Here is a 13,504-nt window from a genome sequence, read left to right as displayed (position 1 = left end):
TAACAGCAACAATAACAACATAATGAAATTTAAAAAAAAAAGTTTTCCAATCTCTGTAGGATTACTAGAGCAGAGCTATAAGATCTGTAACACCTCGCACAAGCTGCTGATTAAATCTGTGTAAATTAAGACACCATACTTCAATTGTGGAATTTTTCCATAAAATATTTAGTATATGCATTAAAATTTTTTTTAACTTTTTTTTAAAAAAATATTTACCAATCTGCCAGGTTAACAACATCAGCCATCTTTCACCACGTGAAATATGAAGAGCACCAACCCAACTCCTAACAGCTTCAACTATGAAGGCTACTGTATTAGCTCAGCATTGCAATACTGCATCCTGATGCAGGCTTACCCAGGTCGGGACGCAGGAGGAAGAGTTAGAGCACTGCTAGGGACTAGTCGCAGCCAGAGGGGACCCGGATGAGAAGAGTGCCCTGCATGGGCAACCGGCCAGGCTCCTGGGACCATGGGCATCAGGCCTTGAAAACATGAGGCTCCCTGTGTCCACGAGGAAGAGCAACTGCTCCGGCAGTCCTGTTTTCCAAGGTCCCAGAGGCCAAGGGCCTCGGGCCACCCCGGGACGTGCCGCTGTTGACTTTTAGGGGTGGCTTGCTCCTCTCAGCCGGCACCCAGGCCTTTAACGTGCCAAGCAATTGGCCCTTCAGTGGATCTGCCAGGAGGGAGCGAACTGGGAGAGCTTGCAGTCTCTCCACAGGCTGCACAGGCCCATTAGGCTCCGTTCAGGAGAGCTGTCCGGAAAGGTGGTTTACCTCGTCCACCACCAGCTGCTGTGAGCTGTGCCATGCGGACTTTATGGCGGAGAAGTAGCTCAGCTCTTCAGAAACAGGTTGAAGGCCGCAGGGCCTCAAACAGAGGAGCAGATGCTCTGCAGAGTCCAGGCACACTTCCAGGCCTTCACGTCCCTCCTGGTCGTCTCCAACTTAGCAGGCCGGGCCGACGCCATGGCGCAGGGCTACTTCCGGCTCTACATCCGCCTCCAGGCCTGAGGCTCAGGCCTCGCCCTAGGTCGCTTCACCACCTACCTCCTCTGACGCCGGTCTGCTTCCGCGTCTACGGCCAGCTGCGCTCTGAGTGCAGAAAGTACCCCGAAGAGCCCGGATGTCCGTGGCTTCAAGGTTCTCAACTTCGCTTGCTAGCGGGTGGACTCCTGAAGAAGGTAGTGATGGAGTCGCTGCGTGAAGGCTAGGCTGGCAGGGCCCGAGGCAGCTGGCAATGCCCAGGCCTTTGGAAGGACCGAAACTGCTCACCCCTTCATTCGTGGCCAAAACGCCTCTTAGGCCAAAAGATACCGAGCAGCACCTATTCTGGGACACTTTGTGAAGATAATTTCAAATGTATTTGTGCACCATTATACACAAGGAAGACAGATCAAGAGGTCCTGGGTTTCCGATGAAGCAGGTACCCAGGTCTCATTCTGAGGTGCACTTGGCCCCTTCCGGGCCAGCAGGTGTGGCCCTAGGGAGATGAGGGTACCCAGCGAGTGGGGAGGCTCCACAAGCATCTTGCCCTTCTCTGCACAGGGCAGGCTTACTTTCCTGGCATCGCATTTCGAAAACCCACCTGGTGAATAAAAGGAGACCTTGCTGCCGCGTGGGGAAGGGGGGGTGGGGGTGGGGGTGGGGGCAGGCATGGAGCGTTCAAGCAACTGGCTGATGCTCTAGAGCATTCATAGGTTAGTCAGGCATGACTTTGCATATGATAATTCTCAAAAATCAACATTTTTCAAGTGTTTTCTGTTTTAGAAAAGCTCTGTTTCAATGCTTTGGTAAAGAATTCTTATTACATACAGAATTTTTGCCATTTCTGAAGTAGAAGAAAAGTGCTAGCTAGAAAGCACTGGATTACTTATTGTGGCTGCTACAATGCCTCACATCTCTAGAAATCTTCTATATGAAACTTCAGATACATCACATTTATAGTACTATAGTATGTCTTTTTGAAATGAATGGGGAGGGGGGGAGGAAGGGGCTGAGGAGGCTAAGGGACTTGTCCAGGATCACAGAGTCAACATGGAAATGAATTGAGTGAACCTTTACTGATGCACTTTGCTGAAGACATCTGACTGCAAGGCGGAGAGAATGGCTTCTCCAAGTATGGAAATGAGTTCATGTATAAAAGGTTAATCAACGATCTTACTATTGGAGAGGCTTTCCTACTCAAAATACATCTTTCCAAAGTCTATGTTCAAACAGAATTGAATCTTGTAACTTCTCTGCCTTCTCCCTAGTCATCATTTTCCATTAGGCACCACAGAAACATTGCTTGGAGACTACAAGTTTTCCAAGAGTCTAAGAAAATGTCAATGGCAAAAATAAATTATGCTAAATATATGAAAAAATAATCACAAAATTGAATTAAACATTTCATTTGTTGTCTACAAAATGTGGCCTTATATCATCTTCAAATACAGTCCAACTAACATGATTATGTATAAAGTACACTTTAGTGTCTGAGAGAATCCCATGGACAGAGGAGCCTGGCAGGCTACAGTCCATGGGGTCACGAAGAGACACGACAGTGTACATGCACATGGGCACATTTTAAAAGTGTTTGATATGATATGAAGCACTTCAAAGAGTCTCTAGAATTTACAGAGAACCTCTTCCCCAGGCCTACCTGGAGACAACTACTCGTCTGTCAGATGTCAGCATTAAGTGCCACTTTCTCTGAGAGGCTGTTTATTATTCTGCATTTCTGCTTCCTCTAAGCTAAAGAGGTAAGCACTTATTTCTCTGTGTCCGGATGATAATTTGTTCATGTTATTAGTAGTTTCCTATAGTTTTTGATGGTTGGTTGGTTGGTGCCTAGATTCAAGGACCAGGAATTACTCTTCTCTGTATTCCCACTTACCAGGAACTGTGTGGGAGTGTGGTCAGTGCCCCATAGTTCTTGATTGATTTATATTCCTTTTCTGTGAAGATGCTAGAGCATCTGAAATTCTACCATTACAGTTATGCTTTTGGGGAGGGCACATATGCTTATAAAATGCACATAATCTTGGGACTTATATTGGAGTGTTTTCCCCAGATCTTTTTGCATAGCTAATAGTTTTTCCTAGGACTGGGTAGACACAATGTTAGAATCATATTTGATCATTTAACTTTTCCTCAAAGGATGACAGCTAACCTGAAATTTCCCTCAAATGCTCTTTGCCTCCATTTTCTTTCTCTGTTTCTTCTATCCATCTTAATTTTTTTACCTCTTTACTCTTTCCATTTTGGACCTATCAATAAAAGTTTTAGCTGGAATCAATTATCTTAAAGGTTATTTTTATAACAACTCTGAAAACTCAAGCTTCTCTTCTATATAAATCTTCTCTTAATTTACTGATATTTCCAGGATGTTTGTTTTCTCTTTTAGTAGAAGGTGGGGAAAAAAGAAACAGAGCATGCTTCTCCTCATACTTAATATTTTTTACACTTACCCATTCTTGATTAATTACAATGATATGTTGCAGATGTCCAGCATAAACTGGATCATTTAATGCATAATTATACCTTTTGGATGACTCTCAGATCTATTGCTGTTATTTTCCATGGACTGTAACTGTTATATGCCTGAACAGAATTAAGTTCCCATCATCCTGTGTCATGGAATATTATCTTATGGAAGATGAGAGTGAAAAAGGAAACTAGTTTGAGGAGAAATTATTCTTTTAATAGTAGAAATAGCACTTTGAGTTTCCTGACAGACAGAAAACTCCCAGATGCCACTATTAATTTATATAAAAAATAAACTCCATTCTACAGATGATGAAACTGTTTACATAGTAGTGAATCATGCCACTTGAAGAGTAGGTTTTCAAGAAATGTTGTATCATACACTTGGTAACAAAATACTGTTCCTATGCTTAACTTTCTTCATATGACAAGGATACCTATCTTTTAAACACAAGAAAAAAAATTTTTAGTTGAATGGATAAAATGGTAAAAACAAAACATCATAGCATTGCTTCATTTTAAACTTTATCATGCGGCATATAGTTAATGAGATGTGTGTTTTTCTGTAAGAGTAACTATTATTCAAGACAGCACTGAATTTGTGTGGCTGAATTTTTAGAGATAACAGTAACTTAAAATTGTGATTGGTTTAATTCCAAATAGTATCAGAATTTCAACATTGACCCTGAAAAAAATCAACATCACCTGTATCTCCAAAATATTTAATTGAATTGTGCACTTGACAGCTTAATTCAGTTATAGATTATGAACCTTTGTCTCCCTTTTATATTTTCTTTTTTTAATAGTGGTGATAAACTACTGATGTGCTTTCAAGATCAAAAAGCTTGCTTATCAGAGCTGCCTTCCAACAACAGTATTTCATGGAGCTATTTTATTGAGTCCAGAGCAAGTTCCAGAATGAGAGGATGAATGTTGAGCCACTGAGTGACTGATCTGATATGGCAGAGATGTAGGCCAGAGTCAAAAGTCAGGTATGCAAGATTAGTTTCATAACTATATTTTGTGGCTGATCTTAGATGGGTTAAATCATAAGCCTTATAAAATTGAGATGATAATACCTACTTCAAAGAATGACTTTACAAGTTTTATGCTACATGGGAAGGCACTTTTAAAGTGCAAAATTACACAAATTTTAAATTCTAGATTTTCCCTTAACTTCAAATATATTATGGACTTCCAGTGGATGATTTGTTTCTGTTAATCCAAATAACTGTCAATTATTGAGGCACTGTGTATATCTCATTTAGTGAAGTGAAGTGAAAGTGAAGTTAAAGTCGCTCAGTCGTGTCCGACTCTTTGCGACCCCCTGGACCTCATTTAATTGTCTACTAAAGATTTTATGCAAAGAGCTGACTCATTGGAAAAGACCCTGATGCTGGGAAAGATTGAGGGCAGGAGGAGAAGGGGATGACAAAGGATGAGATAGCTGGATGGCATCACTAACTCAATGGACATGGGTTTGGGTGGACTCCAGGAGTTGGTGTTGGACAGGGAAGCCTGGCGTGCTGCAGTTCATGGGGTTGTAAAGAGTCGGATAGGACTGAGTGACTGAACTGAACTGAACTGAAAGACTTTGTGAGGTAACTAGTATTATCTGCATTTAAAAAATGAAATCTAAATAACTCATTAAAAATATAGCACGTGAATTTTCTCTTTTCATTTTCACATTGTCCTGGAGCTAGAAACCCATATTACCTACTGTTTATTAAACTCTTTACTGGGATATCTAGGTTATTCATATTTAATATGTTTAAGTCTAAACTCATTATTGTCCTTCCCAGATCAGGTTCTTTCTCTTGCATTCCTAATTTACTTAATTATATCAATTTCTGCTTAGTTCTAAATTGGTAAAGGAGTACATCAAGGCTTTATATTGTCACCCTGCTTATTTAACTTATATGCAGAGTTCAGTTCAGATCAGTCACTCAGTCATGTCCAGCTCATTGCCACCCCATGGACTGCAGCACACCAGGCTTCCCTGTCCAACAACAACTCATGGAGCTTACTCAAACTCATGTCCATCGAGTCAGTGATGCTATCCAACCATCTTTCCATATTTCTTGAAAAACATTAACACATTTAGAAAGACAGATAAACTCAAAGAGAGCTAGAAATAGACATGTAATAGTAAAAATGATGAAAGTTGAAGATAAGGAAAAAATCTTGGCAGTAGCAAGAGAAAAACTGCTTATTACTTAAAAAGGACCCCCAAGCAGATTAAAAACAGACTTTATGTTAGAAACAAGGGAACCAAAATGCAATGGCATAACATATTCAAAGTACTGAAAGAAAAAAATTGTCAACCAAGAATCTTTTATCCAGAAAAAGTATCTTTTAGAAAGGAAGTCTAAATAAAGACTTTACCAAAAAAATTGAGAGAATCTATTTCTGGCAAATCTATTTCTAGGTTTTTTCAGAGAGAAATCCTACACTACTTTTTCAAGCTAAAAGCTGGTGACTTCAGATGGTAATTTGAATACATTAGGGAAAAAAGAGTACCAGAAGACATAATTATGTAGTTGTAAAAAAAAAAATAGATGTACATATTTTTTATTTCCTTATTTTAAATGATTTAAAAAGCAGTTATATAAAATATGTACATAATCTACTCTTGGACTTATAAGGAAATATGCCAATAACAGCATAAAGGAGCTGAGAGGAAGTAAAGGTATTTTGGGTTAAGAAAAGGACTAGATTGTAGACTAATAATTGTAGCAATGTATTTTGGGTTCTGTAATATTAACAGACACAATAAGTATAAAAATAATACTTCAAAAAAAGAGAAAGAGAATAGAGCTGTATCAGAATAATATTTAGATATAGATGGTAAACCCTGAGCAACTATCAGAAAAACAACCAACTAAAAAAATGTAGTGAAAAAATCATTAGAGAACTTAAAATGCTACTTAATATTCACTTAATGTTTAAAAAAATCACAAAGGAGGAATAGAAGAAGAAAAAAGACATGATATATAAAAAACAAACAGAAAAATGAAAGCTATAAATCTGTCATACCAGTAATTACATTAAATGCAAATGAATTAAAAATATATTAAACTCTCCAATTAAAAGGTAGGAATTTTTAAATTTGACTTAAAATAACTGCCACTGTGACCATTCAAAAGTGCAAATAGATTGAAAGAAAAAGAGATAACAAAGATGTATCAAACAAACTGCAACCACAAAAAAGCTGGAATGGCTATACTGATATCAAACAGACTTTAAAACAAAAGATGATACTAAACATAAAGAGAAATGTTTTATTAATGTACTGATAGGAGAGTCAACCCATCAGGAAAATACTATATATGCACTCAATGACACTTTAAAATATATAAAGCAAAAAATAAATAAATAAAATAAAATATATAAAGCAATAGTGATATAAATTAAGGGAGAAATAGACAATTTAAAAATAATAATCTGAGCTTGAACATCTTATTTTAAATAATGGATAGAAAAACTAGATCAATAGAAAATTTGAACCATGCTATAGACCAACTAGACCTAACATATTTATAGAGCACTCCTACATAACACAGGATATACATTCTTCTTAAGTGTACGTGGAACATTCTCCATGGTATACCATATACTAGGCTATAAAACAAACCGCAACAACTTTAGAAGGATAGACATTATACAGTATGTTCTTTGGCCACAATGGAATAAGAAATCAGTAGCAGAAAAAATTGGGGAACTCATAAATATTTGGAAATTAAAACATACTCCTAAATAACTAATCGGTCAGAGAACTCAAAAAGGAAATAAAGTATTTTGATATATGTAAAAATTAACACAATGTACTGAAACTTATTGGATGAGACTAAAGCAATGGTTAGAGATAAATTTATAGTAGTAAATGCCTATAATAAAAACAAAGATTGCAAATCATTAACCTAAACTTTAGACACTGAAAAAGAAAAGCAAACTAAACCTAAAGCAAGCAGAAATAATAAAGATTAGAGCAGAAATTAATGAAACAAGGAATCTACAAACAATAGAGAAAAATCAAGGAAAACCAAAAGCTGGTTCTTTTTTTTTCCATTTATTTTTATTAGTTGGAGGCTAATTACCTTACAACATTGCAGTGGTTTTTGTCATACATTGAAATGAATTAGCCATGGATTTACATGTATTCCCCATCCCGGTCCCCCCTCCCACCTCCCTCTCCACCCGATCCCTCTGGGTCTTCCCAGTGCACCAGGCCCGAGCACTTGTCTCATGCATCCAACCTGGGCTGGTGATCTGTTTCACCCTAGATAATATACATGTTTCAATGCTGTTCTCTTGAAACATCCCACCCTCGCCTTCTCCCAGAGTCCACAAGTCTGTTCTATACGTCTGAGTCTCTTTTTCTGTTTTGCATATAGGGTTATCATTACCATCTTTCTAAATTCCATATATATGTGTTAGTATACTGTAATGGTCTTTATCTTTCTGGCTTACTTCGCTCTGTATAATGGGCTCCAGTTTCATCCATCTCATTAGAACTGAATTCTTTTTAATGAATTCTTTTAAATGAATTCTTTTTAATGGCTGAGTAATATTCCATGGTGTATATGTACCACAGCTTCCTCATCCATTCGTCTGCTGATGGGCATCTAGGTTGCTTCCATGTCCTGGCTATTATAAACAGTGCTGCGATGAACATTGGGGTGCACGTGTCTCTTTCAGATCTGGTTTCCTCGGTGTGTATGCCCAGAAGTGGGATTGCTGGGTCATATGGCAGTTCTATTTCCAGCCAAAAGCTGGTTCTTTGAAAAGATCAGTAAAATTAACAAATCTTTAGCTAGACTGACCAAGAAAAAAAAAGAAGACTCAAGTTACTAGAATCAGAAATCAGAGAGGGGACATTATTATTGCCTTACAGAAATAAAAAAGATTTAAAAAGAAAACTATATTTACTGGAATGCCAACAAATTAGATGATTGAGATGAAATGGAAAAATTTCTAAAAATATATGAACTACTGACATTGACTCCAAAAAATAAAAGGCAATCTGACTGGACCTATAATATAAAGAGACTGAGGAAATAGTTTCTTTAAAAATCTACACAAAAAAAGTCCAGACCCAGATGACTTTACTACTAAATGCTACCAAACACTTAAAGAAAAGTTGCAAACAATTATTCACAAATTCTGAAAATTAGAAGGGGAGAGAACACTTCCCAACTCCTTCTATGAGGCCAGTATACCCTGACAACAAAATCAGACAATATCATTACAAGAAAAGAAAAATACAAATCAATATCTCTTATGGACATGGGTTCAAAAACCTTCAACAACCTACTATCAAACCAAATCTACCAACATAAAAAAGTGTACACTATGACCAAATGGAATTTATCCCAGGAATGCAGGGCAGATTCACCATTTTGAAAACAGTACATTATATCAATGTAATAAAAAATGAAAGTCACATAGGCATCATCATTAGATGTAGAAACTGCATTTAACAGACCTAATAACTTTTGATAAAAAAGGGACTCAACAAATTAGGAATAGAAGGGATCATGCTCAACTTGACAAAGGCCGCAAAAATCACAGCTAATATCATAGTTACTGATTAAAAATTTTGATACCTCCAAGAACAGATAAACAAAAAGATATCCTTCCTCACTATTTCTATTCAACATTGTACTGGAGGTCTTAGTAAGGACAATTAGGCAGGCAAAAGAAGTAAAAACCATCCAGACTGGAGAAGAAGTAAAACTATCTTTATTTGCAGATGACATAACTTTATTTATAGAAAATTCTAAATAATTCACTAAAAAGAACTAGAGCTAATAAATAATAAGACAAACAAATGAACTAAAAGAAACAATCAGAACTAATAGACAAGTTGTTGTTCAGTCACTAAGTCATGTCTGACTCTTTGTGACCCCATGGACTGCAGCATTCCAGGCTTCCCTGTCCTTCATTTGCAGAATACATGATCAATATACAAACATCAATTTTATTTATATTGCAGTGAACAATTCAAAATGAAAATTTTAAAATCCTTTTATAATAGTGTCAGAAAGAGTAAAATACTTAGGAATTAATTTAAATAAAAGAAGTATAAGTCTTATACTCTGAAAACTACAAAGCAATGGTAAAGTAAAATGTAATAATTGGAAAAATTCCTTGTTCATGGATCATAATATTTTTATATGGCAAAACTTTCCAAATTTATCTACAGATGCAACACAATCATCATAAAAATTGCAGCTAACTTCCTTATAGAATTTAACGAGCTAACTCCAAAATTTATATGGAATTTCTAGTCACCCAGGTTTATAGCAAAAATAATTTTGAAAAAGAAAACCAAAGTTAGAAGATGCATACTTTCCTATTTCAGATGTTACGGCAAAACTTGAATAAGTGACAGAGTGTGGTATTGGCCCAAGGATAGACAGATAGATCAGTGGAAAACAATTCAGAGTTCAGGTACAAACCTATGGTTTATAGGTTTATAAACCCATATATGGTCAACTGCTTTTCAACAAGGGTGTCTCGACACTGTTCAATGGGAAAACAATCATGTTGTCGATAAAAATGGCTAGGACAACTGAATATCCATTTGCAAATGGATTTGGTCCCCTTCTGCACACCCTATACAATAATTTACACAAAATGGATTAATCAAAATACAAAAACTAAAGCTATAAAAGTCTTGGAAGAAAACATAGAGGTAAACCATCATGACCTTAGATTTGGCAATAGTTATCAGATATTGACTGCTCCAAAAACAGGAAAGAGACAAAAAATAAATGAATTGAATTTTATCAAAATTAAAAAAAAAATGTGCTTCTAATGATGCCATCTGAAAAGTGAAAAGGCAACCACTAAAATGGCAGAAAATATTTGCAAATCATGCTGATATTGTTGACCATGAGGATGGAACAAGAATACTAAGAAAGAGTTTCTGGCACCTTCATGCCCATTCTAAGCATGAGGTAATCATAACTAACTGCTATATGCCTTTGAAGTCTGCTGGGAGGGGTGGGTAGGTGGGGGGAAGAAAGGCTAGGAGAGCACCAAACAAGCCAAAGTCCTGATTAGAATAAACCCAACAGAACAGAAGCATGACGAAAAAAGAAGCATGCTCATTTTCAGGTATAAATACTATTTAGTCTCTACTAGTCTACATGTGATATCCAGCATTCTATACAAAATTATCAGACAAAAAAGCAAAAAGAGCTAATCCATAATTGAGGTAATCAGAAAATCCAGTTTCAAAATGACCAAGATAATAAAATAATCTGAAAAGAGAATTTAAAATAATGATAATTAATAAGAATTTTGCAGAAAATGTTGATAATGTATGAACAAATGCAAGACTCAGCAGGCTGAAAGACAGTTTTTAATCAAATGAGAATACTAAAAATAAAACATACAATGACAGACATGGAGAATTCCTTCAATGGGATCATCAGCAGACCAAGCACAACTGAGAAAATAAATTTGCAGGTACAACAATAGAAACTGGCTTTTCTGGTGGCTTTACCTGCAATGCAGGAGACCCAAGTTTAATCCATGGGTCAGGAAGATCCCCTGGAGAAGGAAATGGCAATCCACTCCAGTATTCTTGCCTGAGAAATTCCATGGACAGAGTAGCCTAGTAGACTACAATTCATGCAGCTGCAAAGAGTCAGACATGACTGAGAAACTAACACACGTAATAGAAATTATCCAAAGAGAAACTCAGGGATAAAAAGTGGGGTAAAAACCCAAAACAGAATAGAGCATGCACAAACTTCAGGATAAAATCAAATGATCTAACATATATGAAATTTGAGTCTTAGAAGAAGAGAGAAAAAATGAGATAGAATAAGAGAATGAAGAGGTAATGGCCAGAAAATTTTCTAAAATTTATGGGGAAAAAAAAAAAGACACAAATCTATGAATCTCAAAGAACCTCTAAAAGAATAAATTCTCCCAAACACACCTACACATATTATACTCAAACAGCTAAAACTCAATGATAAAGAAAAAATTCTGGAAGCAAACAGAAAAAATAAACAAAAGATACATTACACAGAGAGGAACAAAGATGATAATTTCACTGCTCTTCAAATTAGGAACTACATACCCTTTAAGAATATGGAATGACATTTTTACTCTTCAAAGTAATTAAACTATTTCAAAGTAATGACAGAAAAATCTCACAAGACTTTGATACTCAGCAAAAATATCTTTTAAAAACGTAAATGTAAAATAAACACTTTCTTCAGGCAAAGCAAAGCTGAGAGAACTTATTGCCATTAGGCATGTGTTTAAAGAAATGTTCCAGAAAGTTATTTAGACAGAAAAATATGATGTCAGGTGGAAATTGAGACCTACCTAGACAAACAGTGTAGTAGAAACAGTAAGCATAATGGTAATTTCTAGATTTTTTTCACAATTTTAGTTGCTTTAAAGGATAATGTAGAAGTAACAATACATTGTATAATTTTGACATATATAAATAGGTGTAAAAACTATGAGAAAATCAGCATGTAGGATAAGAGAAGGGGAATGGGAGAATATGATTGTAGGGTTCTTACACTGTATATGAAATTTTATCTCAAGGTTGGCGTGCATGCTAAGCTTTACATAGTAATCACTTGAAAATAATATAATCATTTACATTCTCATAAATACAAAAATTATATAATCTCTAGAATAAAAAGTGCCCCATATTTTTAAAAAATCTTATTTAATGAAGACTGATGCTCTCTTCTTATAAAACATTTGTTCTAAATTGAAAGAATATATTTTAAGATAAATGTTTAATCCTAAGGTCAGTAAACTTCATCTTTTTTCTCTCTACAAATTCAAATATAAAATAACCGGGATTAATCTAGTAAAGACAAGAACAAGGTGGACAATATTTTGTTCTATATATGCTCTCAGCACCATGAAACATAGTAATCAAAGTTTAAAAGTATTTTATTCTAAGCAACAAGCAATAAGATGAAATCTTTTACTTTCTATTCCTTACAATGGTAAGAAAGATAATAAACTTGCATTATAAAATCACCTTCCAGGGTATCATGTTTCAAAATAAACCAGACAGTGTGAAGAGCCCAAGGCAATAAAGAGGAATTTTAAATTTGGAACTTTTAATGGTAAGAAATAACACTGTTTATTTGTTCCTAATATGTTTTAATTCATTTTCATTTACTCTGATATTTTGGATCCAAAACCACTGGGAAAATAGAATTTTTGTATTTTTAATTGGCATAAAACATATGCCATTCGAACAAAACAAAACCAAAAAAAGTTGAGTTTTTAATCCTAATATAAGCCTTCCTATTTTTTCAACTTCCAAATTACATTCATTGCTGTAATATGATTGATAGAAACACATCAAGCACTGGCCGTTTTCTTGCATTAATTGAACTACATTCGTTCTAATCTTTGGCCTGGTAATGGTTTATGCACTGCATGTGAATGAGCAGCCACTGGGCTGTTTTTCTGACATCTCCTCCCATCCCCCTTTCTTTCTTTCCAGTTTTGCCTCTAGATGCTGCAGTAGATGAAAGCTTTTCAGAAGCAGCAACATGCTCATTGTCTTTCTAGTCGTGGTATGATAGAGAGTGACGAAGAGGAACAAGAGTGTTTGGAACAGCTACAATAGTATCTATTATGCATCAGTCATAGAAGGACGAGCTGAATTGTGCGGAATTGATACGTGCCTATTGTGGAAGCTTTTTCTATAACATCAGATAGAAATAATCATTCTGAGGCAGGCTTTCCTGGGAAAGACAGCTCTCTTTTGGATGTGTGTTTTCAGTATGGTAGGTGGTGCTGTGGTTAATGTAAAGCACATCAAATGAGTAATTCAGTTTCAAAGAATTGGTTTTAATTGCTGTGGCAATACTAAATGATCAGCCATTGGGATATATAATACCAAGCATGGAACTGGGACTCTTTTGAACTAGCAATTATCTGTTTTCATATTTATATCTGGAAAGCACCTTAAGTGTGAAGAAATGCAAATGCTTCAGGGAACTGCAAATGGGGATCTGCCAAATAGATACCCATGT

The sequence above is a fragment of the Odocoileus virginianus genome, chromosome 9, assembly GCF_023699985.2.
Source record: "Odocoileus virginianus isolate 20LAN1187 ecotype Illinois chromosome 9, Ovbor_1.2, whole genome shotgun sequence".
Lineage (NCBI taxonomy): Eukaryota > Metazoa > Chordata > Mammalia > Artiodactyla > Cervidae > Odocoileus > Odocoileus virginianus.
Note: the sequence above shows the minus strand (reverse complement) of the source record.